The 12,539-nt window shown below is 36.6% G+C and overlaps 1 protein-coding gene across 2 annotated transcripts in view; it reads left to right on the forward strand.

Moving 5' to 3' along the window:
* Positions 1–12,539, forward strand: part of CDH18 (cadherin 18) — a 501,292-nt gene that overhangs the window by 106,232 nt on the left and 382,521 nt on the right. For both annotated transcript variants that reach the window (XM_085052105.1, XM_085052108.1), the window contains exon 2: positions 4,483–4,580. The gene's annotated coding sequence lies outside the window, so the exon portion shown is untranslated. The remainder of the gene's footprint in view (positions 1–4,482; positions 4,581–12,539) is intronic.

Below are 12,539 nucleotides of genomic sequence, written 5' to 3' on the forward strand. Positions count from 1 at the left end.
GGGCTGAGTAGCGGGAGGCAGGATCACCTCCCTGACCTGCTGGCAATGCTCTTCCTAATGCACCCCAGGATACCATTGACCTTCTTGGCCATAAGGACACACTGTCGGCTCATGGACAGTTTATTGCCCATCAGGACTCTCAGGTGCTTCTCCACAGAGCTGCTTTCCAGCAGGTTGGCCCTCAGCCTGTCCTGGTGCTTGGGATTATTCTTCTCCAGAGGTAGGACTCTGCAATTGCCTTTGTTAAACTTCAGGCAGTTCTTCTCTGCCCATCTGTCCAACTTGTCAAAGTCCTTCTAAAGGGCTCCACAGCACTCTGGGGTATTGGCCACTCCTCCCAACTTTGTTTTGAAGGAGAATGCTGTGGGAGATAATGTAAAACACTTCATTAAAAGTTCAGGTGGGCATCATTCTTCAGTTTAGGCATGCCCTCACATGTTTTAGTGCATATGGAAGCATTTGCTTAAAATCACAGTGGCAATCACATGAACTTACGTGACAAAAGTTAAGAATCCTGATTGCCATTTGCGCTTTGTCTAATGCAAACAGGATAAAAATTCTCCACATGAAAGTCACTGGCAGTTTTCCTATCCCATCTCATGGAATTCAGAATTTAGCCAAAAAATTTCATGAAACATGAAAAAGGAGTATATTTACATTTTATTATTATCCCTTTACAGCTTTATTATTATCCCTAATAAGGCAATAATAAGGAGATAACTGACAAAGAGACAATATGTGGTCTGGTATATGTGTGCATTTTATTTGTGTTAATATAAATGAAATTTGGAGGTCATATGGTGCAATGTGTTTCTAAAATCACTTGGTTAACAGCAGATGGCTGAGTCTATTAAAAAAACAGGGTCTTGAAAAATGTTAGGGATGGAGACTGCACAGACTCTGTGGAGAGGTAATGGCTTTTTACTTGCCTAATGGCGATGACAGCACTGCATTACAGGACCATGTGGTTAGAGGTGAAACTCACTAAAGGTAAATAAACTTTACGGGCTGAAATGTGCAACTGGAATTTGCTACATAAATTTTTTATGACCTTGTTTTATTGGCAGTTTTTTTAATATATCATATGGTGTTGCTTGATGAGGAATTTTGCAAAACAATGAGAGTTTCTTCGCTTGTGAGAGGTAAAAGTTGAGATAATTTTTCTTTGAAAGTCTGGTAGGTGTTTTTCAGAACAAAAAAAAAATCTATTGTGTGTTCTTTAGTATTAATCTCAGTTACTTTGAGAATAACATTAAGTAATCCTGGAATATGAGTTCTCTATAATTAAGCTGTCTTCTCCAGATAAGTACCCCCTTTAATATTAAGAACTCTAGAAGAAAAAAATATCTTAAAATATATAACACTTCAAGGAAAATGAGGAGGGAGGAGTTACAAAGTCTATGGCTGCATACATCCTCTCAGGTCAGCAGTTGCTTTGTGTATGCTAACTGAAATCTGACAAATCTCAGATAATCTTATTGTATCCCACACTGTGTAAAGGGCAAGCACAACTCACCCTAAAGCTGGACATTTGTATTCTTTACCAGGTTTGGGCAGACAGAGTGCAGAGCTGGCAGTAGGGCTCAGCATATTATTCAATGGAGTAATCACGGAGAGATTAGTCTGGGAAAGCATGCTTGCTGTGTTAATGTCCCTGAGTTGTTTTTTGGATGGTGGTGGTTTGATTTTGGGGTTTTTTTTTTGGTTTTTTTGGATTTGGGGTTTTTTTTAGGTTGTTTTGTTGTTGGTTTTTTTTTCTATTTTCTCAGATGTTTTTTCTGTTCAAGAATTTCACTGCCATTTTTTAATCTCCTCTAGACAGTCTGTGACACTCTGCCTTCTAGAGTCATCCTCTAAAAACCACATGTATTTTTCTAGTGATCTCATTTCACTACTCTTGGCATACTCAGGACTCATCTCAAATCTGGTTTGAAAACATCACAGCATAGTTGAGTGGGATTTAGTTGCCTTAATGTCATGTTAGATGCCTTGTGATATTTACTCATGGCCAGAAGACCACTTCAAAAGGTCAGCTGTAGAATCCAGTTTTATATCTGACTGTCCCATTTGGATGTCATTAGGTACCTATATTTAGCTAGTCTCCCCTATGTGTTCTGACTCTGAATGTCTGTCTAAAAGAAGTTGTTAGCTGACCACTAACGTCCATTTGCCCTTTGAACCAAAACTCCATAATTTCCAATGAGCTTAATTTTTAATTTAATTTTAATTTTAATTTAATCCAAATTACCAAGAGCTTTACTTTCTATTATGATACTTTTCAGTATTTAATATGCCATTGAACAAAACACTTGCAAACCCATTAAAAAATTGGACTCTTACAGGTCACTACCTATCTAATGTCAGGCAGTTAATTACACATTACATCAAGAAGAAAAAAAAAATAGTCTTGAATTCCCAGAAATAGTGTATAGACGTAAGAAAAACTCTTGGACAAATTTCAGATCTTAAGAAAACACACTAATAGAAATAAATAAGTAAGTAAATAAATAAATACATGACAATGTCTTAATGTATTGTGTTCCACTCATTGTGAATCCTGTACCTTAGAGGAAAAAAGCTCTAAAACAAATTAATAATGGCAACAGCAACTGATTATTAGTATGGCAATGATAAGAATATTAATAATAATACTGACTTCTATGTCTCAGAATTTCAACAGAACCTTAATACTAGAAGGAAACACATCAGGATCACACATACAAAGAATAGTCTGTTGTTATCCCTAACAGAACTATAAGTTGTAAAGGTATCAATAACAGTTCCTGTAAGACTAGCTGGCCAGAGATCAATTATCCTGCTCTGTGATAACAGCAGAATCAAGAGGCAGATTGGTGGAAGTGAGCCAGAAAAAGTTAGCAAAGGCAAAACCAGAGAATTTAGCAGTGAAGAAATTTACTAATTCTGAAAAAGAGAATGTGGAAAAAAATCAGATAGTGAATCTTATAATACTTTAAAAGGAAAAACTTATCCAAACTGATGCTCTTTTTGTTGTATGGAAGAGTTACAGACCCACTTGCAATTAAGTCATATCACTGATGACACATTTCAGTTGTAACCAAGGATCAATAGCCTTGTTCTGGGACAGCTGTCACTTTATTTTTAAATGGCTTACACTGTGCAATGTAGGTACTACTGGTTTTCTAGCTGTTACTCTTTGTAGTTTCTCTTCAGCAGCTAGAGATCTCTGATACTTGCCAGTTATATTACAAAGAGGCAAATAAGGGGCAGTAAAAATTATATGTTGTGGAGCCATGTCTGCAATTTCTGGTAATACTTTGACCCAAACACTTGTTCAAGGGCTTTAGGGTATATTTGAGGACTTGTTTGTCAGTAGCAAGGTTTCTTGACTTGAAAAATGATATCTTGTTGTGGGGCAAAACAAAACACCTGCATGTGGAACCGAGGCTAGGCTTGCCTGTGGTTTTCCTGTTTCTTATCATGAATGATTAATGAGTATTTTAAAGCAAGCAGTGCATTTTAAGAAAGTGAGCAAAGCTTCTCAGTAAAGGAAGTTCACATACTTCACTGGTGGAATTTACAGTACAGTGAATAATTCTCTGTCCAACATGTTTTTTTTTTACTAACTTGTCTTCCATATAGGGCAGACTCTTTCAGCCTCATAGATATATAGACACCAAAGATTATCACGTAAAAAAAAAATGGATACGTTTACTACATTTTTCATATTTTATACCTAGATTCTGTTTTTGGATTCACATTCATTAGAATTTACATACATATCACTGGATTTTTCTGATAGGATGCTTAATGGAATAATGCAAAAAATAATTTCTTGGTGATTTAATATATCTTTATTTAACTTTTTCTTGGTTGGCTTATTCATTTTTATTAGTATCATATACTGTGAGATTAGTTAGGTGACAGTAATTAAGAAAAGTTTTTCATGAGATTATATTGATATAGTGCATATTTGAGAAGTGCTGGTAATGTATATAAAGGCAGAAAAATAGTCTCTAAAACACATTTAGTTCTAAATTTGTACTAAACCAGGACTAAATTATTTTTGTTGTTTGAGTATTTTTAGTGGTTTCGGAGCAGTTTCAGAATCAATGCTTCTTTATTTCTCTATGGCAGTAATTAATTTGATTTTACTCAAAAGGTTTTCAAATTAGCTCATTTTCCTATATTTGGCATGAGATACGAATTTACATATTATTCCCAAGCTACTTACAAACCTTGAAAATGCCATTGCTGCCCATTTAATTATTTCAATTAGAGTTCTAATTTTGAACAGCTGCTTAAAAATAAAAATCTGTACATTACTGTAGTACAGACTCTATAGATTTTCTAGGATAAACATTTGCTAGGATAAACATCTTAACATCTGCATGTTCTACTACAAGGGACAGTCCAATGCCTATGCTGTTTCCTGCTTGCTTAAATATAGTGCAAAGAAGAGCACTATTTTCTGATTGTGTTCAAAACTTATTTCTGTTTCAGTGAAAGCTGCTGAATTGTCAGGCTTCTGGTATCTTCAGTGGAGGCTTGCAAGACTGTTTGGTGGAAAACAAATTTCTAAGCTCTTGGTTAGTCATCAAGTAAGTATCTTGTCTGTTTGTATAGTTTTCATTCACCTCCAGTGAAGGTTTTGTTTTGTCTTAGGTAAATAACAAAAATTATTTCACCATTATTTTGACTTTCTTTTCTATAAAAACATTTTTCTCTCGTGTCTAGTGCTCCTTTAAAGTTTATAACCATTTAAGTCAGTGCTTATAAGTATTTCAGAAAAAAAACCCAACAGAAACATTTACTTAGTATTCCCTTTCAGCATCTATCAGAATGCTGTTCAGTGACCTGGATTACTCCCAAACAATGAAGCATAAGTAGGACTAAGAAATGATCTGATTGTCTAAATATGTTCCTCCATTAACGTGATAAAGGTGGTCAAGAATGGTGTCTAACAATCAATTACTAAAGTAGGTAAATCCAGTTACATGGTACCCAAACACCTAGGTCCTATTATTATCATTCACCTGACTGATTTTCAGATTGTCTCATTTTTCTTACAGTTTCACAGACTTTGTTCTTCATACCAATATAATCTTAAATATTTTAAATTTGTTTAGACAAACAGTAAGCCACTCATTTAAAGCAGATTCTCTTGTCATCTTATGCCTGTTGTGTGGCATAATAAATTTTTCATACCTTTGTTGGTTTCTTTGGCTTTGTTTCTAAACCTAAAGAAAAAAAAAATGGGTCAATGGGAAAGCATTTGAAATAGGAAAATTATAGGAAAAAACCCAAACTATGACACTGCAAAACTGGGGGGGGAAGCTAGCTGAAACATTTAAATGATACTTACAAATTCTACTCAGGTAACAGACTTAAACCTTTTAAAAATTATGCTGGTGGAGATTAGAGGATTGGTGCACTGTCTAGGTCAGTTCTCATCAAAATGTAGTGATTTATATTTGGATTTTTCTCACAGAACACATAAATGTGAATGTAATTGTCAGTTTAAAAAATTGGCAATATTTGAACTTGTCTCAAAAATATGTAATTGGATCTCTTTGCAAAATATTCTTCTGCTCTTAAACAATCACAGTCCATGAAAACTAGTAATGCTTATTTATTTATTTGCTCTTTGGCACTAAAATACAATTTTAGTGATGGAAATAATTTTCAATTAGTCAGTCCAATAATGTAATCTTATTTCACCACTTGGCAGTATCAAAAATAAAGATGTATTTCTCTGTAAGGAACAAGTACAAAGATTATTTATTTTAGAATTTGATAGCTCAAACTGATTATGTCATTCATTACCAACTAACTCATAAAATAAAAGATTGAGAATTTTATCCTCATTTTAACGCTGTTTTATGCATTTAGCCTAACAAAAATAGATGTTGATTGAACTGATTGAATTGTTAGGAAGGATGGTTAAATAAACTCAAGTGTTTAATTCAGTTAGCACTCAGAGAAGAAGGCAATATCCAACCTAAAGCTGAGATGCAAAATTTGGCTTATACTCAGTGGAAAATGAAACAGGATTCAAGTACTAGAAATCACAGAAATAAAATTTAAGTTTTTAATCAGCTGACCCCTCTAGCAAATTTGTACAGCTACCCTCACTCTTGATTAATTTGGAATACTTGTGATTTTGTGTAACTCTAAGGCCCTAAATGCAGTCTGAATGTATAGATTTATTAGTTAAATATTTTTTCTTGTTTTGTAGCAAGTTAATTAAATTTACAAGGACAGAAATTATTACATTGGAGTGCACATCTATGTCATTCAAAAGGTTATGCAAAATGCTTACATGTACCCTATCTTCAAACATACAAAAAGGGAACATATTCAATCACACACCTGCTCGTAGACTGAGAAAGTTAACACAGATCGTTTTAATTTTTTCATACCATATATCATAATTTTGTTCATACTGTATCTAAGTAACTGCAGTGTTCATGGTATGAGTTATGTATGACCAAGTTAGAGAAGAATATTTTAAGAATGGGAATGCTACAGCTGTCTTTTTCAGTGTCATTGAATGTCATGAAGTTTTTTTGCACTCTTTTAACTATTGAACAATTTTGGTTTGCTTCTGTATTTTCTTTTATCACATTAACATAAAAGGGAAAAAGCTCTTTCAGGGAACAAAGCCAGTTTTATTTTGGTTTTTTTTTTTTTTTTGGTGTGCTAAAAAAGCAAGAGTGATTGATGTCAGTGAGTCATAGTTAAAGATGTTGCTGCTTGAGTGGTGTGACACTGGCATGATCTCACTGAGTAGGTTAAAGTGTAACACAGAGAGGTGGAATAAAGGCATTCAATTACAAGAGACTCATCAGATGACACACACAAATTCATGATCTCTTTGACTACTATTGCAATGCTGTATATCTTCAAAGCCTTTGAAGAGTGTTAGCTGTGCAGTTCCCTTTTATGTCAGCAGGAGACAAGCTTTGCTGTGATAAGATTAAGCTGACTTCATTTTGCACACTATTTTACTGAGCAGAACATAACCTGACCACTTTTGTTATGGAATGCTATGTATTATGAAAGTATGTTTAGCAAGAAGTAGATTAATTAATTAATGAACCATGTAACAAGTAATCAGTATAAGCTTTCATATTGTCTTAGCAGTTTCATTTTCATCTATAAATTTCTTTTTGTCTTTGAGTCCCTGAACACTTAATATAAGTTTTCAGGATCTCCTTGATACTATTTTGTCCTTGGTCCATATTTTCTTTCCTTTTTACTTAGATGATAACAAGAAAATTTGGGTTTGTGAGTTTGAATTAGTAGCATAACATAAGCAAAAACCAACAAAACTACTTCCAACTGAGTTGGTGCTAAAATTTCTCTTGATGTTATTAGTTTTAGGACAGAACTCTACAAATCTGCTATTCAGTGAATTGAAAATAGTTTGTACATGCTCAGTAAATACCTGTCATAGCACTTTTAGGAAAGAAATTAATAATCCATCTCTCAAAAATATTTTCTGTTTTAATAAAAATACTCCTGAATTTAAGTAAAAGATTATACTAAAATATGAGCAAATAAAGCACCAGCTGCACTAAGGCAGACCTGGAAGTTCCTGAACTTGAAGGAAATGTAGCTGTTGGCCACCATTCACTCAATTTGAAAGCAAAATGGCCATGAATGAAATGAAGACATCTTTCTATGGTGTGGGTTTCATGACTGTGACAGTGTAGGTAGAATTGTTATGGTTGTATGAAATGTTATGACATCTCTGTTTGAAGGACCTCTGCTGGCCAGGAAGGACGAGTTTGTCTGGAGACAGCTGTCTTGGCTTTATGGTATTGATTCATGATAGTTTGAGATTCTTTAAGATGTCTTGGCGTGAGCTGGTGTGTAGCCCAGCTGCTCTGTTGCATCCTGAAGAAATGTAAACAGTCTGAAAAGCAAGATGCATTTTAGAAAATGCAGTGGGTGAATTGTGAATACATGGAAGCTCTCATTAGTGGTGTTTGCAATTCAGTTTGTCACAAGAGTGTCATTGGGTGCTAGATTAGGGACTGGTACCTATTTGTATATGAAAACAAATGAGGTGAAGAATCATATGTCTAGAAATAAATATGCATCTTTAAAAACGTAGTAGTTTCACAGAAACGTGGTGAAGGCTTAATTGAATGATACACCTAACAGTGATTGAAGACAATTAACTTCTACCCAGGCTACACAACCAGTTAGCTTTAAAGGAATGCAGGCAGAGATTTTCTAATTTGCTTCTTTCTGATGACAAACTTCAAGATCCAGGCACAATCCAAAACTCATCTGTTGATTTTACAAAGTATATGAAAAGGAGCTAATAGAAAGGTATTTAAGCTTTGAAGAAATATAACCACTAACCTCTTTTTGAGTTGATTAAAAAAAAGATGTCTTAACAGAACATAGTTTCTGATCAGCATTGTACACTATGCTGTTTTTTGGATATCATGTCTTCGACAGAAATAATGGATGCAACTCATGCTTGGTATCCATTTAACTTTCCTAAGAATCATATTGAGAAATAATTTAGTACAATTTTGGAATTTGACCCATACACATTTATAAAGGAACCAACTGAGATGCTAAATTTTATTAATTAACTAACTTAGGTACAAAAAATTAGAGTGAATTTTTCTTTTCACTGATGTTAAGATCCAAGAGATGTCTGCCCAAATTAAGGTGCAAATGAGACCATATGCCAAAGTCAACAATATGAATTTTATTTAATAATAAATGGGTGGTAGAGAGAGAGAGAAATAAATAGGAAACAGGAAAGGAAGAGGTAGAAGAGTGGGCAAGGCAGAGGGAGAAGAGAGAGGGCAGAGGTGGGGAAGAGAGAGGTGGGGAGAGAGAGGTATCCTCCTTCACTTTGGGGCTCTCGGTGGTGAGGCAGGGCACTGGGTACATTCAACTGCTGGCAGTTTCTGTGCAGAAAGGGTTGCTGGGTCCACAGAGTCCACCATCAACTATCAGATCTTTTCGCTATCTGTAAATTGTAGCAAACAAAGCAAGCAATGTTTCTTGGCTACATGTTACATAGTTTTCTTATTATTAGTATTTCATCTTCTGTTGGTTAAATGGTTCCCTCATTTCTTATGCTAATTAGTCTGCACTCTCAGTCCTTCTCTTCTTTTGAGGCTGTGGGTATCTTGGGTCAATGGGCCATGAATCAGTGGTAGCAAACTTCCCCTGCTGGAATAACTTTTTAGCCTGTTGGAGCTGATTTCAGCACAGTTGCTGAGTTGGTTTTATTAGTTTCTTTCTTGTCTTGGGAGTTCTGCAAAATTTCCTTGTGGCCCCTAAATTGTGCATTCTCTGTATCTATTATCAATGACAAATCCTTTGTCCCGGGTTAATGATAAGACTCTCTCCTCCGAGAGCGAAGGGCCCCGACACTCCCTCTCCCACTTACAACAGAACTTCTTAGATGGAAGTGAAGAAAAAACTATTTATTTAACAAAACCACGCAGAGTGCCCTACAAGGCACAGGGGAAAGGGAAAAAAACAAGGTGAAAGGCAGTTATTCAACCTGATTAAAAAGTCCTTTTCTCAGACGCAGTTCTTCTCCTCCTCGCCCCCCACCCGGGGCCGGGTGGAGCTCCCTGGAGAGCTCTGCTGTCCTCTGGCCCTCCTGGGTCTCCGGGTGGTAAAGCAGATCGAAGAGAAGGGGTCCAAACGAGGAAAAAAGAAGAAGAATGGAAAAAACGGGAACAGAGCTCACTCTGACCCCCGTCCAGCACGCAGTTTCTGCTGGGCGACGAATCTTCTCCCGGAGCAAGGCTTGGAGAAAATGTTTTCAAAACAACCCGCGTTTTTCTTTGCGGCTGGGTGCAGTTAAAGAGACAGGACCACACATTTTTTTCTTTCTTGGGCATATAAGCCAACGATAGGGGATAAAGGATTATCATATCATCAATCTAAGACATCCTTCTTTCCAAGCTTTGTAAACCTCCCCCTAGGTCTGAGGTCATTGTATTTGTCTTCTGAGCACCTGGACAACAGTACTACCTTTATCAAGTCCAAGTTCCAGGTATCCACAGAGGAATGTCAGGGGGCTGTCGTGGTCATTGATGGTCTCAGATGCCCTCTGTCTCATAACTTGGGGGGATCTCTGACCAGTGATATGCATAGGAGAAGTTGCTTCCTTTCACAGACTGTCACAGTGGGGAAATTCTGTTTGGGTGCCTTAGCCAGGATGTGCTAACCAGATCCCAGCCAGGCCTCTGCCAGGCCTGGAATTAGCACTTTCCTGTCATAAATTCCTCCCTTCTGTGGCCTTAAAGATGTTTGAGACAGGAAACTCTGCACTTTAGCTCCTAACAAATATTGGCTAATAACTAAAAAAAAAGCTAATATCATTGAATTTCCCCACCATAAAGGTGCATTTTCCAGACATTTCAAACTTTTTTTTGACCACTAAGGATGTGCTGTTTAGATCAAGGGTTGGCTTGTTCAGTGTTAGCTTTTTCAATTAAACAGAAAAACATAAAAGCTTTGTATTTAGGAAAACACTTCCATGCTTAGAGTTTAACATTTCCTGTAAAAGTCTAATATGCAAGGAATGGTAGAACAGTAAATTGCAATAGAGGATATTATAGTATTCTCCAACTATTGACAATATCATCCCTTCTTCCTTTAGAATGTATTGTGTTTTGGCTTAAACTCTGCTCTGCACTGGTGCAGCTGCATCTTGAATATTTTGTGCGGTTTTGAGCACCACAATATAGGAAAGATGTTAAACTATTAGAGAACGCCCAATGGAAGGGCAGCACAGATGGTGAAGGCCTTGAGGGGAAGCTGTATGAGGCACAGCTGAGGTCTCTTGGTCTGTTCAGCCTGGAGAAGAGGAGAGTGAGGGGAGACCTCATTGCAGTCTACAACTTCCTTGTGAGGGGAAGATGATGGGAAGTCTTCACTGTAGTGACTAGTGGCAGCACCCAAGGGAATGGCCTGAAGTTGTGTCAGGGGAGGCTTAGGTCGGATATCAAAAAGGGTTTTTCATCCAGAGAGTGGCTGGGCACTGGAACAGCTCCCCAAGGAAGTGGTTGCAGCACCAAGCCTGACAGAGCTTAAGAGTTTGGATAAGGCACATGGTGTGACTCTTGGGGATGGTGCCATGCAGGGCCAGGAGCTGGACTGGATGATCCTTGGGGGTTCCTTCCAACTCAGCTTGTTCTGTCATTCTGGGATATATGGCTATAAAGAGATGTAAAAGGACAGGGATTTGAGGTACACATGTATGAGAACTAGAGAAGAATTTTGGGTGCAATATGAAGACAAACTGTGAGGGTAATTAATATTCAGTGAGGCCAATGAAAATTTAATTCAACTAATTTAGGTAACAGAGCATCTCATTTTCTTTTGCACTCCCAGTATAAATGCTATTTTCATCTCTGTGGTGGTTCGTATCAGCTAATTCCTGCATAACTACATCTGCTGACAGTGAGTAAAACATTGTCTTTGCTCCTACAAGTGCTCTTTGAAGCCTACAGAGCGACACCAGCACTGATTGTTAGTAATAATTGAAATTAGTTTTCTGAAAGTAACTTATCTCATCCTAACACACCTTATATTTTTGTCAGCTGTAATTTTCAGTCTTGTGTCCCTTTCTGGATGTAAAAAGAAAGCCACAGTGAATAAGTATAGAGTGCAGGATTCATTAAAAACTGTTTGAACACTGTGCAACACTGTGCTGGGAAAAACACACAGAATGAATACTGATTCGTAATGTGTGTTGGGAGTGGGAGAATGATGCATTTCAGAAGAAGCTTACTTTTGATTATTTAAAACATTCCTTCTGTCTTTACTGACAAAAAATCTGTCTGAACTATGTATTCGTACAGGAATGTGAAGAAAACTCTAAATTTTTAAACAATTATTCGAAATAGATTAGCAGGAATCTGTGTGCTTATTAAAGGATGATAATGCTATTGTCTTTTCAGGTAGGGGGCAGCAAGCAGATTTCTAGGGCTCTAGGGCTTTCTGGTTGTTTTTTTGGTTTGTTCTTTTGTTTGTTTGTTTGTTTGTTTGTTTTTTGGTTTTTGTTTAGTTTTTATGTGAGGTTAAAAATTGAATGCTCTGATTAGAATGTATAACCAAGAGAAGAGGAATTACAGCAGATACAGAAATAGAGGAAAGGTAAGAAAATGTACGAAATGTGCTATTGTACTTTTTTAAGTTTCTGAGTATCTGTCCCTTTTGATCTCACTTTCTCTAATGACGTGAGAAACTTTAAAAATAAATCACTGAAAGAAATTAAATTTATTACCCCAAATATAAGTCAGGATATTTTTCATTACATCCTTACTCTTTCATGCTTTCTCTGGCCCTGTGAGTCTTTGTGTTCCAGGCAGAGTTTAAGAGAATTTCAGGCAAAGAAGGGCCACTGCTTTCCCTCCTGACACAAGGTACAGCTGCTGTCCTGGCTGGGTCTTTTGGACAATCAGGAAGAGTTCCATGAGAATGGAACTGAGCCAGATTACTCTAATTTTAGCTGACTACTATTGAATGAGGACTGTCCACTACCACCCTCATATCATAAAGGA

Source organism: Lichenostomus cassidix, chromosome 2, assembly GCF_008360975.1.
Source record: "Lichenostomus cassidix isolate B80296 chromosome 2, HeHo_3.0, whole genome shotgun sequence".
NCBI classification, from domain to species: domain Eukaryota; kingdom Metazoa; phylum Chordata; class Aves; order Passeriformes; family Meliphagidae; genus Lichenostomus; species Lichenostomus cassidix.